Below are 17737 nucleotides of genomic sequence, written 5' to 3'. Positions count from 1 at the left end.
AATGAAAGCCAGTCTACAGAGATGAGAAGGGGTCTTCTGAGGAGCTGACACTGAAGCTGTGACTTACAGGATCAATGATATTCAATTAAACATCAGGATGGGGGAGAATAAGGGGATTCCAGTCCCAACATCCTTTGCAAATGTCAGCAAATGAAAATTAAGTCAGGATAGATGTCATACTTAAGTGATAAGGTGGGAGGGGGGATGCAGAGAGACCGTCTTAACTGCCTCTGCTCATTTGTCAGACGTTCAAACCTACCGGAAAGCTTCTTGCTTTCTTGGCTTCTTAAGGCAATTTCTGAGATGCCAATGCTGGTGCTTTCGGCTGCCTTAGCTCTCTTAGGCACTGCACCTTGTGTCCTTTGAAATAGGTATTTACCATGTGAATAAAGGGCAAGGAGGAAAGCAGCCTACTGTGTGGCTTGGCTCCAACCTGCCTGGAGCAGGTGGCCCTTCGCCTGTGTGGGACAGAGAAACCTGATACCCTTTGCTCGCCCTTGCCAATTCTGCTCCTCCCGTGGTCCCACCTGCTGAGCCTCGACCCTGCGTACAAGCAGGTAGGCACCTGGCACAGCAGATGTACCCAGTGACCACAGGACAGATGTCCCCAGGCATCTCTATGTGTGTGCATCCTCTTCCCAGCTGCCGAGAGGGCTTTCCAAACACAGATCCCACCATGTCAGTCCCCTACCCAGCAACCCCCAGTGGCTTCCCTATGAGATAAAGTCCAATCTCTCTGGCATGATTTCAAGACCCTCCCCAATCCATCCTCGGCCCAAGTTTCCAGGTTCACCTCCCGTACTCACCTCCTGCTCTAAAGTCACACTGGCTGCCTGCCACTTGCTAAACATACCGTGCTTTTTCTTGCCTCTCTCCTCTTCCTGGCATGCCACCCTCACCCTGCTTTCCGCATCTGGCCCTGTAAGACCCCAGTGTTATGCTACCTCCTCTATGAAGCCTCCCACCATGCTCAGAGTTGGTGTTTTATCTTGGGTGGTTCTTACAAACAGTTATTTGTATACCAGTCTCCCTGTTATACTTTAAGCTTCTAAAAAAATACAAGCGAAAATTGTAACCATTTGAATCCCTCTATAACCTTGCATAGTGCCTGGCCTATCAAGGGTCCAAAGTCACTTGCTCTGTGGTTAACCATGGTCCAGGGAATGTGTATGACTTTGCAGGATCCAGGAGCACCACTCTCCTTACAGCAGCCGCTCTAACAGCTTGCCATGGGTCCCCATCCTGCTCCAAACTGGTGACGACATTAGTGCATGCCACTTCTAGAATTACCCATTCCACTGCAGCTGCATGGCTCTGCCTCGCTCCTTCCCACTAAAGTGCTTTCAGAACCTGAGTTTGCCACCTTTTTTTCCCAGTCCCAGTGGAATGAGCTAAGGGGGCTTTGCAGGGATCTTAACTGAACCTGGGGCTCCCTGACCCCAGCCTCACCCACCTCTGTGACTTCTGCAGTTCAGGGTTTTGGTGGTCTGAAGCGGCTCTGAACTGCTGCCAAGGATCCCGGCCACGCCCCTCCCAGGCCCCCCCCCCCCCGCCCCGCGCCGCACCTCTGCCTCTCACTCCCCTCCCCCTCAGTCCACCTCTGCCTCTCACTCCCCTCCCCCTCAGTCCACCTCTGCCTCTCACTCCCCTCCCCCTCAGTCCACTGCCCTCCCACCCACTATAGAGGGTGCTCGGCTTTGTGCCTCGTGCTCCTTCCTTTGCACGTGCTTCCCTTATTATTTCCTCTGCGCACACAGTCCCTTCATCTCCTCCTCCTTTGAAAGCAGCCCCAGCAAGTCCTCCCCTTGCCCAGACAGGTGTGGGATGACCCTGGCCCTCTGCTGGGGGCCGTTGGCTTTGATGCTCAGCTTCCAGAATGGCATTTGTATTCTGTCCTTCCCTCTCCCGCTCTTGCCAGTGTGTTTTGATGAGCCTCTCTCTGCACTCATATTGTCTCAGTCGTTAACCACCCATTTGCAAGTCTGTAATTTACTTTTGATCATTCATTTTATGAGGCGCGCCGGGTAAAAAGCCGATTCTGTTCTTTCCTTCGTTTCCCCTACCACTCAGTCTAGTTTGCAGCTGAAGATTCTCCCCGGGTCCCATACCCTGTGGCCATCTCATCTCCTAAAGAGGCACACACTGCCTTGACCTTCCTGGGAGAGATTTTCCTTCTGCTTTGCCTTCTGATGTGGTTCATTAGCCCTTTCTCCCCCGCCCACTTCCAACCCCCCTCCTTAGGGATTAACTTCTTTGGGAAATGGAGTCTTTGGTGGAGGCAATTATTGTGGGTCTATTGATATGATAACCCCTATTGACAGTAGGGGGATCGCTGGCAGAACAGACAGGATTGCTCTAAATCCTCAGGAGGAGAGCTTACAAGCTGAAGTCCCGCACTGCCTTCCCAAACAGACATTTCACAGCCATTTTCTGTTTAGCAGGAAACAGCGTCAGTCCGAGATGAGCAGGCAGCTTGCCTGCCAAGCGGGCGCTCTGAGGATCTGGCTGCTTCCCCCCCCCGCCCCGCCCCCTTCCTGTGGTCCTCAGGATTTTCAGTGAATAAAACCTGCTGCCTCTCTTACCGGAGGGGAGAAGAGCGGGTGGCAGGAGACGCAGGCTCATTAAGCCCGATTTGGGCTGAGCAACTCCAGTTTCTCCCATTTTTGTTTTCTTCCTTTTTCTCTTTAGAAGCAAATACTGTTCCTGAAGCAGAAATCAGCCCTCACAGGATTCCTCATGGCAGAGCCTCCATGAGCCACATTTCTGGCTTGCTTGGTCCTAGGAGATTTGTGGGTTCCCCCCACAGACATTCCACAGAACCCCAGGCTCTCCCTCTCCTACTTTCACCCTCTTCCTCCCCTGCTGCTGCCCTTAGAGTCTCCAGCATAGGGTCATTAGGGGAGCGTGTATGGCACGGATGTCACTGTACTGTCCAAACTGGGAACGTTTGAAAATGAAACCAGGCAGTAGACACAAGGACAAAAGGTCTGGACCAGAACGGTCGCTGACTCTCCATCTTCCAAACCCTACTCCCAGGGCTGAGTCTCAATGTGCAGAAAAAGGTAAAGACCCCCTCCTTTCTCAAACGGCAGTGGGGGAAAAAATAGGTGCTTTAGGTCTAAATTTGAACTTGAAAATGGCCTTTCACATTAAAAAAAATGTTATCCATGGCGGTTAGACTGAACGGTCCATCATGAGCTATGAGATCCCTTTTTCCCTCTAGAACATGGTCCGGGTTTATGTCAGGATCTTCAACTGGGGGCCACCCTCTGCTGTGAGTCAGCAGTTCTGTTGGCTGTTTTCAGAGCCACATGTTCGTCCCAATGGTCTCAGAAAACCCACGGCAGACCATACACACCGCAAGAGCCACAAGTCAGTGAGTTGAACATAAAATCTTTGGCTGAAAAAGAATGTAAATGAAAGTCTTTCTTGTATTTCAGAAGATGCTGGCTATAGTGAACTTCACAGAAGCAGTTTTGAGCTGCTAGAAGCCTCAGGGTCAGAGTTCCAATCAGGAAATACTGTTCTACAGATGCCTTTGTTTTTGTTTTGTTTTGTTTTGTTTTGTTTGTTTGCTCATTTGTTGTTTTTGTCTTCTTAGGGCTGCACGCATGGTATATGGAGGTTCCCAGGCCAGGGGTCGAATCAGAGCTGTAGCCTCTGGCCTATGCCACAGCCACAGCAATGCCAGATCCGAGCCACATCTGCGACCTACACCTCACTGAGCCACGACGGGACCTCCTACAGATGGCTTTTGTCTTGTGAAGCCCAGTGCCAAGATGTCTCACCCAGGAGGAGAGAGCCAAGAATGGCTTTGAGGGCCCCGTGCAGAGAGCCTTGACATGACATTTTAAGTCGAGCAAGAAGCTGATTCCCAATCCCTCTTTATTAGGAGGCCAGACAACCCTTAAAGGAAAGGAGTAGATCTAACATATCTTCATTGCCTATTAGTATCCCTGGATCAAAAAAAAAAAAAAAAAAATCTCAAAAGGAGAATGTACTGAACCTAGAATGTTGTCAGCCTAATCTTCACTAAACACCACTGTGTGGAATTGCTGGTCTGTCCTAAAACCTCCACTAGCCACATCAGGATGTCTTTTCCCAGGCAGGGTCACCTACCCAGAGCCTGCTCTCCTGCAGGCTCAGGACAAGCTTTCCAAGGCTCCTGCCAGCCCACTCCAAACACAGACCTTCTCTAGTTCTCCAGCATTTGGGTGTGTGACTCTCCAGAAGGTGACTCTTGCCCACCTTCAGGACCCAAGGCAAGTTCTGGGCCTGGCCTCCCAAGGCCCAACCACACACCAGGCCCCTCAGGTTTCCTGCGGTGACTTACTCACCCTTCTAGGGTCTCTGCAACACCAGCTACATAAAGAACTCCTTTTGGTCAGGCCAGATATTGGCAACAGCATATAAATAAAGCTAATTTATTTCTTTGTCTTCTGTTCAGTCCCCCGTAACATAGGGGCTCAACAGACACAAGTTAATAGGTTAATTGATTTGTTGTTTGAAAAACAGCCTCCATTGAGTGTCCCCACATGTATAACTCACTGCTTAGTATGGACAGAATACTGCCTTGTGAAAACTTATGCTAAATGACAATACCTGTGTATCCTAATTGGCAATGATTATTCAGCAGCTGGGCCTCGGGTGAGACGTGGGCTCCCAGGGACACTTGATGAAAGGCTCCAGCTTCCAGCTGAAGGCAAAGAAGCATGGAAAAAAGAAAGGAGAGTGATCGGGTGGGGTGACATGCATAGAAGATGAAGATGTGGTCAGACAAGTAGCCAGAGACCCAGACCTGCGTCGCTGTCCTGGTTCCCTCGCTGAAGCCTGAGCATCCATGCGACACAAAGCACATGCTGTTCCTCTGCTACATGCTACACGCACAGCACACTGAGGGGTACAGCAGAGCCTCTGGCCCTGGAAGCTCCCAGTGGGTCTAAATGGCAAAGCCTGACCCTTGGTAAGAAGGACAGTAAGTAACACAGATGTGAACAAAAAGCTATGGGGGAAAGGAGATTGTTCGGGAGAACCAGGGAATATGGCACAGAACGTGTAACTCCGGAGTTGGTCTTAAGGGGTGAGCAGGCATTTGCCAGAGAGGAAACCGGGGGAGAATGTTTCAGGCCAAGGGAACCGCTTGTGCAATAGTGAGAGAGGAAGATGGGCCAGGAGCCAGATGGGAACCCAGACTGCAGAGCCAGAGCCGAGAAGCTGAAGAAAGGCTTAGCTCAGATCTGGGATGATCCAGGGGAATGGAGGGCAAAAAGAATCTCAAGGAGTCAGGGAGCAGGAATAAGGTGGTCACAGCTGGCCCCAGAGTGACAGCTCAGTAGGACATGGCAACATCAGGCCTTCTGTCTCCCCTAGAACAAGTGCCAAGCTGTGTTCCATGATCCTGGAGGCTACCCGCATCCAGAGTGTAAAACAGCTGCAAGTTACAACAACTGTCCTTGAAAGCATTTCTAAAGTCCCTTAAATATGTTAAACACAAGTTAGGGCTAGAAAGGCAAAGTCAAAGAAGACACAGCATGAACAAGGATCGCTATTAGCGTAAGGTCTAGTCCAGGAGACAGAGACGTCACACCACCTGCATGCGTGGGGAGGTTATGGCAGGTAAAACAAATGACAAAGACCCAGAGGTGACAATCTCAGGAAGGAGCCTCAAGAACCTGGAACTGGATGGTATGGTTTTAATCATCATTTGGTCAATGTGGAGACTCATACGTATCCCTTCTGCTCCACGGTAATGTGACCTGGAGCTTGGCACTTGCCATCTGCCTCTACATGGAGTGAATCATGAGCCGCTGCAGCTGCCAGCCCTCAGCAGCCCCTAAAGGAGCTCAGAGTGGAGATCAGGAGTGAGGCCCTCTGTGCTCTTGGAAAACTGGCAGAACAGGTCGGCAGGTAGTTAGATATTTTCAGGAGAAGATTTTATGAGACCAATTCTTGCATCTCCTCGTATCTACAAAAGCACAAAAATCCTTCATGGTGACGTCTGCTAGGACTAGCAGTGACCTTCACGAGACTAGCAGCGACCTTCAGTAAAATGTGTGCTTGTTTGCATGGACCTCCCCCTTCACCAAAATCAGATATACACTGACGTTCCCCCTACCTCTTTGGAGGGGTCTCTCAGAGCTCTCTGAAATGCTGCCTTCTGGGCTAAGGTCCTCATTGTGCCCCAGTACAACTGAATTCTCAGCTTTTAAGTTGTGCCTATTTTTAAAGTGGACAGTAAGGTCATGGTGGCCAAGTCGGAAGATTCATGTCTTTTTCAAAAATTTTAATAGTTTTATCCTGGTCTTTATCTGGCTTAGTGATATAAAACCCCCCCTAACCTCACTCTTTCCCCCTCCCTCTTTTCAGGATCTTCCGAAAGAAAAAATAAAAACAAAATATTAAAACATGACACTTTCCTGAAAGGTTTTCCTCATACAGTTGTGTTAATTGGAATCATTAGGTTTCAGTTGAAGGATACATCTTTCAGCCCCACTGGAAAGCAGCTTTTAGGAATATATGCATACATTTCCAACTTGGATGCATGTATACGTACATGTATTTATGAACCCCAGAAAAACATGGGATATTATTCCACATTAAAATAAGGTCAAGGGAAGTTCCTTCCCGTTGTGGTGCAGCGGAAACGAATCTGACTAGGAACCATGACGCTGCGGGTTCTATCCCTGGCCTCCCTCAGTGGGTTAAGGATCCAGCGTTGCCACAAGCTATGGTGTAGGTCTCAGACACAGCTAGGATCCCACGTTGCTGTGGCTGTGGGGTAGGCTGGCAGCTACAGCTCCGATTAGACCCCTAACTTGGGAATCTCCATATGCCATGGGTGCGGCCCTCAAAAGACAAAAAGACAAAAAAAAAAAAAAAATAAGGTCAAGAGGAAAGGATTCTGACAGTTTTTCCAACTTCATTTTTCTATACTTTGTATACTGTCACCCGCACTGACTTTTGTCTGCCTTTTCTAATACATTCTTTGAGTCTTTCTTCTCTAATATAAAAGAGGGCAGAGGAGGAAGAGGGGAAGTTGGGGGAGTCATCTATTGACCTTATTTCCTCCCCCCGACCCCCCCCCCCCGAGCTATGGTCTCCTCTCCTTGAACCAGTAGCTGCTACTTCCTCGTTCCCTTCCTCACCAGGAGTCTATGATAAATGCCAGGTGACCACGCTGCTCCCACCTGTTCCTTGGTAACGGTATTCCTACCTGGTTCAGGTCTCAGGTAGCCATGTGCTGCTAGGCAAAGCAGCTCCCTCCCAGGCCCAGAAATAAATCCTGTGTTTTTAAACCAGCATTTCCCAAACTTTGTGGTCTCACCACCCCTTTACATCTTCAGAATAATCAAGGACCTCAATATGTTTTCTTTGTTTAGAATGTATCTATTGATATTTATCAGATTTGAATTTTATTTTATTTTATTTTTGTCTTTTCCAGGCCCGCACCCGAGGCATATGGAGATTCCCAGGCTAGGGGTCTAATGGGAGCTGTAGCCACTGGCCCATGCCACAGCCACATCAATGCCAGATTTGAAATGCATCTGCAACCTACACCACAGCTCATAGCAAGGCCGGATCCTTAACCCACTGAGAGAGGCCAGGAATCAAACCTGCAACCTCATGGTTCCTAGTTGGATTCGTTAACCACTGAGCCACGATGGGAACTCCCAGATTCGAATTTTAAATTGAGAAACTTCTTAAATATTTGTATGTAAATTTTTAATCAAGCCAATGCACACTACCATAATTAACACATTTTTAATAAAAAATAACTCTATGTTCCAAAACAGTCTGCTGAGGCAAGTGACACTGGTTTACACTTTTGTAAACCTCTTTACTACATGACTTCATGGAAGACAGCTGCATTTTCCTCTCTGCTTCTACATTCAATCTGTTGTAATATTTGTTTTGGTTGAAGTATATGAAGAAAACTTAGCTTTTAATCATGTAGGTATGTAATTTAAAAGAAGAGAGGAGGACCTGCTGCAGGTAATTGTGGATGTTCTTTGGTAATCAAAAACTTGCAAGTGACGGTTTCTTAAAGCTTAGTTGCTTAAACCAACTGAATGGCCTTTCATATTCTAATGCATTAAAATCCATTGATTTATCCTGCTTTTTGAGGGGGCCATTTACCCATATATGATTTTATAGCAGCGTGCCTTGGTCATTTGGAAAATATTGGTACACTAAATTATGCAGATCATCCAAATGTTCACTTATTTCACTTATACAATGTCGAAAAAGTACACATTTGTTAATATTACTAATTTCATCAGAAAAGTCTTTTCAGCATTGGGAAGAATGTCAAGCTGCCAGTAACAGACACAGGTTTTTCCCAAACCCTGATTTTCATTTGAAAGCTCAAATTTTATCTTTGGCAACAAATACAGTTGGCCTCCTGTATCTGTGGGCTTCACACCTGTGGATTCACAACAACAGATTGAAAATATTCAGAAAAAAATTTTTCCAGAAAGTTCCAAAAAGGAAAACTTGAATTTGCCATGTTCCAGCAACTACTTACATAGCATTTACATTGCTTTTACAACTATTTACATAGCATTTACATTGTATTAGGTGTTACAAGTAATCCAGAGATGATTTAAAGTATGCGGGAGGATGTGCGTAGGTTATATGCAATTACTATGCTATTTTATACAAGGGACTTGAGCATTCATGGATTTTGGTATCCACAGGGAGCCTGGAACCAATCCTCCACAAATACTGAGGAATGACTGTTTATACTGTCAGTTGTTTTCCTTGAAATGACTCACTTCATTCATTTTGGGGAAATTTTCTGCAAAATACCTAAGCCTGACTAACCATAGTTTATCTGTTGTTCTTTCAAGTGAACGTGGTGTTTTGTGGAAAAAAAAAAAAAAAAAGGATACATCAGCTTACTACTCAAATAGTCACACAAGTGTTTTGCCTCAAGACAACTTTTATACTTCAAGATGCAAAAGAAGTGCTTTGTGTGTATGTCCCATTTTGTCACACAGAATATTAAAAAAATATTTAATAAAATCAGAAAAGAAAGAGGAGAAATAACAACAGATACCATAGAAGACAAAGGATTATAAAAGAATATCATGAATATCTACATAGCAACAAATTGGACCATCTAGAAGAAATGGACAGATTCTTAGAATCATACAACCTTCAAAGACCAAATCAGGAAGAAATAGGAAATCTGAATGGACTGATCACTAGTACAGAGATGGAAACAGTAATCAAAAAGCAAAAATCTACAGCACTGGGAACTATATCTAGTCACTTATGATGGAGCATGATAATGTGAGAAAAAGGAATGTGTATGTGTACATGTGACTGGGGCACCGTGGTACAGCAGTAAATTGGCAGAACACTGTAAACCAGATATAATGGGAAAAAATATTAAATTTTTTAAAAAAGCAAAAGTCTAGGACCAGATGGCTTCACAGGTGAATTCTACCAAATATTCTAAGAAGATTTAAAACCTATTCTTCTCGAACCATTCCAAAAAATTAAAAAGGAATACTTTCTAATTTTACAAAGCTAACATCACCCTGATACCAAAACCAGACAAAAGCAACAAGCACACAAAAAGAAAGTACAGACTAATTTCTCTGATGAATAGATACAAAAACCTTCAACAAAACATCAGCAAGTACATCAAAAACATCATGTACCATGATCGAGTGGGACTTATTCTAGGATGCAAGGAAGGTTCAACATCTATGAATCAATCAATGTGATATACCACATTAACAAAATGCAGGATAAAAATCATAGGATCATCTCGGCAGATGCAGAAAAAGTATTTGACAAGATTTAACAAATATTTATGATAAAAACTCTCAATAAAATGGGTATAGAAGGGACACACCTCAAAATAACAAAGGCCATATATGAAAGAACCACAGCTAATGTCATACTCAATCGTGAAAAATTAAAATTTATACTTCTAACAACAGGAACAAGACAAGAATGCCCACTCTCCCCACTCCTAGTCAACATAGTAATGGAAGTCCTAGCCAGAGCAATTAGGCAAGAAAAAGAAATAAAAGGCGTCCCAATTGGAAAGGAAGAAGAAAAACTGTCAGTATTTGCAGATGGCACAATTTTATATACAGAAAACCATAAAGACTCCAGCAAAAAACTAGAAGAAATAGCAAACAAATGCAATAAAGCTACAGGATAAGAAAATTGATAAACAAACATCTGTTTCATTTCCATATGCTAACAATGAGCTACTGGAAAGAGAAATTAAGAAAAAAATCCTGTTTAAAATTGCAATGAAAAGAATAAAATACCTAGGAATAAGTTTAACCAAGGAGGTGAAAGACCTGTACACTGAAAACTAAAGACACTGATGAAAGAAATTGAAGACACAAATAAATGGGAAGATAGTCTGTGTTCATGGATTGGAAGAATTAACTTTGTCAAAATGTCCTTATTACCTAGAGCAATCTACAGATTCAAGCCAATTCCTATCAAAATCCCAAGACATTTTTCACAGAAATGAACAGGAACATTCTAAAATCCATATGGGGAGTTCCTATCATGGCTCAGTGGTTATCAAATCCAACTGGGAACCACGAGGTTGCAGGTTTGATCCTTGGCCTCACTCAGTGGGTTAAGGATCTGGCATTGCCACGAACTGTGGTGAAGGTCGCAGACACAGGTTGGATCCTGCATTGCTGTGGCTGTGGCGTAGGCTGACAGCTACAGCTACAATTTGACCCCTAGCCTGGGAACCTCCATATGTCACAGGTGCGGCCCTAGTAAAGACAAAAACAAAACAAAAAATTTTTTAAATAAAAAATAAATAAAATTTGTATGGAACCACAAAAGACCCTGCATAGCCAGAGCAATCCTGAGAAAAAAGAACAAAGCCAGAGGTACCACACTCCCTGATTTCAGACTATACAGAAGAGCCACAGTAATCAAAAAAGCATGGCACTGGCAGAAAAACAGATACATAGATCAATGGAACAGAATTGAGATCTACAAAATACATCCATGCATATATGTACAATTAATTTATGACAATGGAGCAAAGACCATACGAAGAGAAAGGAGAGTCTCTTCAATCAAGTTGTGGAAAAAACTGGACAATCACATGAAAAATAAGTGCAACTATAGACCCCTATCTCACACCATACACAAAAATTAACTCAAGTTGGATTTAAAGACCTGAATGTTAGACCTGAAACCATAAGACTCCTAAAAAAAAACATAGGCAGTACACTCTTTGACACTGGTCTTAGCAATATCATTCTAGATAACGTGTCCCCAGGCAAGGGAAACAAAAGTAAGAAGAAACAAATAGGATGATATCAAACTAAAAAGCTGTGCACAGCAAAGGAAACCATCATTAAAATGAGAAAACTACCTACTGGATGGGAGAAGGTATTTGCAAATGATATATCCAATAGCGGGTTAATATCCAAAATATATAAAAACTCATAAAACTCAACAACAAAAAAAACAAACAACCAAATTAAAAAGTGGGCAGAGGAGCTAAAAAGATACTTTTCCAAAGAAGACATACAGATGGCCAACAAGCACATGAAAAGACATCACTGATGAACAGGGAAATGCAAATCAAAGTCATAATGAAATATCACCTCACATCTGTTGGAATGGCTATTTTCAAAATGGCAACAAATAATAAGTGTCACCAAGAATGTGGAGAAAAGGGAACCCTCCTACCCTGCTGGTGAAATGTAAGCTGGTGCTGCCACTATGGAAAGCAGTATAAAAAATTAAAAATAAAACCATTATATGATCCAGGAATTACTCTCCAGTGTATTTATCCAAAAAATTCATACTACACTAATCCCAAAAGATATCTGCATTCACATTCCTATGTTCACTGAAGCATTATTCACAATAGCCAAGATATGGAAACAACTTAAGTGCCCATCAACAGATTAATGGATAAAGAAGATCTGGTATCTACACACACACACACATACACACACACACACACACACACTGGATTATTACTCAACCATAAAAAAGATGAAATCTTACCATGTGCAACAGTATGGATGGACCTTAAGGATATTATGCTAAGTGAAGTAAGTCAGACAGAGAAAGACAAATACCATACGATTTCGCCAACGTGGAATATAAAAACTAATAAACATAGAAACAAAAACAAAATAAATGAATAAGCCAAACCAAACAAAAACAAACACAGAGATACAGAAAACAGAATAGCAGTTACCAGATTAGAAGAGGTTAGGGGAGGGCAAAATGAGAAAAGGGGGATCAACTGTATGGTGACAGATGGAAAATAAATGTTTAGCAGTGAGCATGTTACAGGATATACAGAAGTAGAAACACAATGCTGTGCACATGAAACATAAAACATTACAGATCAGTTTTTTTTTTGGTTGGGGTTTTTTGGGTTCTGTTCTATTCTGTTCTGTTCTATTCTATTCTATTCTATTCATTTTTTGCTTTTTAGGGCCATACCTACAGCATATGGAAGTTCCCAGGCTAGGGGTCAATCACAGCTGCAGCTGCTGGTCTACACCACAGCAACAGCAATTCAGGACCCAAGCCACACATGTGATCTACACCTCAGCTCACAGCAACATAGGATCCTTAACCCCCTGAGTGAGGCCAGGGATTGAACCTGCATCCTCCTGGGTACTAGCAGGGTTCGTTTCCACTGAGCCACAATAGGAACTCCTACAAATCAATGTTTTCACTAATAATTAAAAATAACCTAAATTTTTAAAAATTATTTAAGGGTCAGGATTTAATAAAATTAGTCATTTTTACCACTTTACCAAGGGCATTTTTAAGTGAAGCTGGCATTCTCCTTGGCTATGAGCTTGTGGGCACGGAGAACAAGGTGGCCATTTGTGCAGTTTGATACCTTTGCCTTGGTACATGATAAGGGACCATCTGTTTCACCCACCATTGCTTTTACACTATCAGTGCTAGTATCTCCCCAGTCAAAAGACCAATAACATCTTAGGCCTATTCCAAAGTTGTCTGACTCTGCTGGCCCCCTGAAAGGATGCTGGAGAGTGCCACATAGCCATGGCCCACAGTATGAGACCTGCTGGTCTAAGCCAGCAATCATGGTAACTTCATTCTGCCTTGCCAAGTTAGCAGTTTAGTCCTGAGCATATGAGAAAATCCTGGCCTATGATTGATGAGGGTAACTGTGTGGACAGACTTCTTGGGAGGAAGTTTTTTTTTCGTCTTTTTAGGGCCATACCTGTGGCACATGAAGGTTCCCAGGCTAGAGGTCAAATCTGAGCTGCAGCTGCCGGCCTACATCACAGCCACAGCAATGCCAGATCTGAAACACTTTTGCGACCTACACCACAGCTCAGGGCAATGCTGGATCCTTAACCCACTGAGCAAGGCCAAGGATTGAACCCATATCCTCGTGGATGCTAGTTGGATTCATTACCACTGACCACGACTGGAACTCCTAAAAGGAAGTCTTAAAAAGGAAACAAAGATACAGATATTTCCTTTTCTGACTCTAGATATTGACATTGTCCGTGATTCCTGGAACTGCAGCAGCCATCCTGCAACCAAGAGGGAAACATCAAGAAATCCGAGGAGTGGACCCTAGAGCTCTAACTCTGAAATGGCACCTTAATCACCATGGTCACATCCTGTCCCTGGTCTCTCTGCCCTGTGAGATAACAGATGTCTTCTTGGTCAAGCCACTTTTAGTTGGACTTCTTTTTACTTGAGATAATACAGTTATTTTCCTTGCAGCGTCCACAGTCTACCTGGGTTGACTATTAGCATATATGATTTTACACAGAACGGTCTTCCCAGCTAAATTATAAGCTCCTTGAGGGAAAGGATACTTTAGAACTGCTTTAGTAGTGATAAATAAAGACTATAGAAAATCAGGACAAGAGTTATCAGCTTAACTTCAAAGCATTTTCTTGCAATTTTGTGCCCTGGTTTGACTCTATGGTCTTATGCCAGAGCTTGGATGAATTCCCTCCATTCTGTAAGACACAGATTCTTCTCCTTATGAATCCCTGTCATTTATGTTGGCCTTCACAATCTTCTCCAGAAATTAGTTTCACAAAATGCTAGTCTGACTTATCTTCCACATTTCCAACCCCCATGCTAAAATACCAGGCAAATGCACTTGTAAAAAGCTATAATAATAATATTAACAAACTCAGTTATGAATCACATACATAATGAGTATTAAGGGGGGTAGACGGAACTAACCACAAATATATCTTGGAAGATGTATATCCGGAAATACATTCACCTCACAATCCTGGGTTTTGGTTTTCTTTCCTGAATTCACATGTGAGATTGGGGTGTCTTTGTTTCTGCATTTAGGCTCTAGAAAATTTCAACAATGTTCCTCACTCCATGCTTTGAATATGGGATGTTTTGGTTTTTTCGTTTTTTGTTTTTTGCTTTGTTTAGTTTTTTTGTCTTTTTAGGGCCGCGCTTGCGGCATTTGGAAGTTCGCAGGCTAGGGGTTGAATCAAAGCTACAGCTGCCAGCCTACACCACAGCTACAGCAATGTGGGATCCAAGCCGAGTCTGCGACCTACACCACAGCTCATAGCAACACTGGATACTCAACCCACTGAGCAAGGCCTGGGATCAAACCCACGTCCTCAAGGATACTAGTGGTTCGTTAACCACTGAGCCACGATGGGAACTCCCTGAATCTGGGATGTAACCAAGAAATTTCATTCATCCATTCCCAACCAATTGTCCTAAATTTCAAATCTGACATTTATTGATTATGTGAACTGCATCATTCATTAGCCACTCTGTGCCTCGGTTTCCTCATTTGTAAAATAAGGATAACAGGATTTACCCTATAAAATAGCCGTAAAAAACAATGAAACATAATGCACTTCAGAAAATGCCTGGGAGTTCCCATCGTGGCTCAGTGGTTAACGAACCCAACTGGAACCTATGAAGACGCAGGTTCGATCCCTGGCCTCGCTCAGCAGATTAAGGATCCAGTGTTGCCATGAGCTATGGTGTAGGTCGCAGATGTGGTTCGGATCCCATGTTGCTGTGGCTGTGGTGTAGGCTGGCAGCTACAGCTCCAATTCGATCCCTAGCTTGGGAACCTCCATATGCCTCAGGTACGGCCCTAAAAATACGGAAAAAAAAAAAATGCCTGATACATCTTTAGAGCTCAACGGGAATTAGCTATATTTACACATCATCATGGTACTTTGCCTAAATGTGATGATTCTGCACTCTTTTCTCTAGGACTCTAATCTTCCCATCTCCCACCTTCTGGCAAGTATAACAGAGCTATTAGCAGTTACCTATTTATCTTCTTCTACCTTTGACGTACAAAATAAAGTTATAGGAAAATAGCTCATACATTTCAGGCAGAAGAGGGGTTCACTGTTGTTTTCTGGTAATTTCTGTATTATCCTCTTGTTCTATTTCTTTTCTTTTCCTCGACCTTATCTTCTGCTTTGGGGATCTCTCATTTCTTCATCCTCAGTCTTCAAAGGCCTGTCTCCACCTCTCTCCATGTTAGAGTTCCCTTCCACTTAGGTTCTAAGAGCCTTTAAGGGAAGAACAAATTTATTCTTGTCATTCTTATTGACTTTGTGGTCAGAGCTGGAATCTCGAGCAATTGATTTTTGTTTGTGTATAGTCTTGATGCACTGCACTTCAGTAATTTTCCAGAAGGACAAAGGGCCTCTTGCAGATGGGGGGTTTTCCCCGTCTGCTCAAACACCAGCTCAGCTCTCTTGCTCAAGAAACGGGTGATTCCCACAAGAGCACTTTGGAGAACAGGAAGAATATGTCATCACTTCCTTTGAAGGGGCCTGGTTGACTCTTTACCCCAACAGACCCTCAAGAGGACAGAAGGAACAAGGGTCTAAGGAGAAAGATCAAAGTTTTCTGATTAATAAACACCTTAATGTCCACACTCCTAGAGCCAATAATTACTCCTCCCAAGGGTAGTAGCCATGAAAGCCTCTTTCCCTATTTACTGTCCCCTCTGGGAATATGTCCAACTTTTATGAGCCTCCTCGTTTTTCATTTCTTTTCTGTCTCCAGTATTTTGCTTGATTATATATTCCCGTTGTCTACCTGTCCTCTTTCTAAGCTCGCTTTCCAAGTCTTTTTACGTATGGACATAAAAATCATTTCTCTAAACTCTGTGATTCTTGTTCATCCCTGCTGTTCCCACGACGATGCCCATTGGGCCTTCGGACAGTTAAAGACATTGAAGAACCTGCAGGTGGGGTGGCCAGGTAATTTGTCATCCAAATCAGCATACTTTTCCAAAGGGAAAGGAGGTACTCTCTTAACAATTAACCTGAGGCTTTGGGTGTAAGTTGGGACTGCTGTCTTGAGCAAACCAGACTAAAATCCTCTTTATACAGAGATGGATACTATGATTTCCGGGTTGCAGTGATAACATGATGCAAGTTCTCTGAAACTGAGCTTTCTTAGTCTCATGCTGACGTTGGACCAGCATTTGGGGCGGTTTAGTAGAGTTAGCATTCAAGCCATGGGTGGCGGTCAAGGTTTCAATCTACCCTTTGCAGAGGCCATTTAGCTACAATAGACTCTCTACTGCCCTCATGTGGATTCAAAACCCCTTGTCTGGGAAGAAACAACTTTCATGCACTCCCACTCCCTGCTCTGCAGCAGGAGCTACAAGGTGAAATTAATGACTTCTGGGGGAAGAAGAGAGGGGAGAAAGGGAGGTGAAAGCAATGATTTTTGAGATTCCCAGATCATTCCTCCTTTTTATAAACCTAAACATAATTTTACCCCTTGACCCCATCCCTTTCTTCTTACAAGAGTCATTACCATCCTGCTGTTGGTTCTAGCCCCAGTACAAGAATGGGGCTGCGGGTTGGACATCTGCAAAGGAACCACTGTGGACCATGTGAGGTCAGCAAAGACTTCGCTTGGGATCAACTCTAAGAATACAGAGTGGTGTGAGCTTCTCAGGGCAGCCTTACAGAGGGCAAGTGGCCAGGATTGGGGCAGGGGGTGGGCTGTACATCTGGACCTGGCCCAGAGCCAGGAACTGGATGGAACGGACTGGGAAGGAATTGAGCAGGAGCAGAGACCTCCATGGAAATGCTCTCAGGTGGCTGAACAGGTTTTCAGAGGGTCAGTGCCTAAGAGGGAGGAGGTAAAATCTTCTGGCCAGGAGGGAACAGCCACAAATGAGTTTGACTGAGGACTAGAGTGTGTGTCACCAGTTTCCACCATCACAAGGGCCTCTGATGGAGGGTACCCTTAGTATTAAATGAGTAGCAATAGGCTGAGCTAAAAACACTTGATGAGAAAATACTAAATTCATATCCAGGGCTTCCAGCCCACTTAACTCTGATCATTTAAAGTCAAGGCTTCAATGTACCTATGCAATTCCAAATATCCAGAAAACAAAGTCCCTGTCTGTGTGACTCACAATCCAGCACTAGGCGCTCAACGCAGCTAGGGCTCAAAGAACGAGGGGAACGAGAACCAATCAGCCCTGCTCTGGCCCCCTCGCTCCTCCAGAAGCCCCCAGTTGCCTCCACTCGATTTGGCCACTTCAAGGGCTTGAACCCAGATGCTCACGATCACCATCTGAACCTCGGTGCTTAGGCCTCGTGGAAAACAACTCACTTGTGAATAGCTAAATACACCTGCCAAACTGCAAACATGGTGAGATACTTCTGTTGTACACCCCCGCCCCATTCAAAGAGCCTTCCTCTCCTTCAAGTGCGCCCTGAGATGTCTCTGTGGATTCCTG

At 44.0% G+C, this 17737-nt stretch overlaps 1 protein-coding gene and 1 long non-coding RNA gene across 2 annotated transcripts in view; both read right to left on the bottom strand.

The window, feature by feature from the left end:
* Positions 1 to 2871, bottom strand: part of LOC146399930 (uncharacterized) — a 63974-nt gene extending 61103 nt beyond the window's left edge. The window contains exon 1 of the long non-coding RNA XR_014816753.1: positions 2583 to 2871. This is a non-coding gene — a long non-coding RNA (uncharacterized LOC146399930). The remainder of the gene's footprint in view (positions 1 to 2582) is intronic.
* Positions 1 to 17737, bottom strand: part of LOC106504931 (uncharacterized) — a 275815-nt gene that overhangs the window by 177549 nt on the left and 80529 nt on the right. The window lies entirely within an intron of this gene.

Source organism: Sus scrofa, chromosome 9, assembly GCF_054392235.1.
Source record: "Sus scrofa isolate SSC_HxYL_T2T_F1_AM1 chromosome 9, Sscrofa_HxYL_maternal_Yorkshire_Landrace_v2.0, whole genome shotgun sequence".
NCBI lineage: Eukaryota > Metazoa > Chordata > Mammalia > Artiodactyla > Suidae > Sus > Sus scrofa.
The sequence above is the reverse complement of the archived record's forward strand: the minus strand, read 5'-3'. Positions and strand labels throughout refer to the sequence as shown.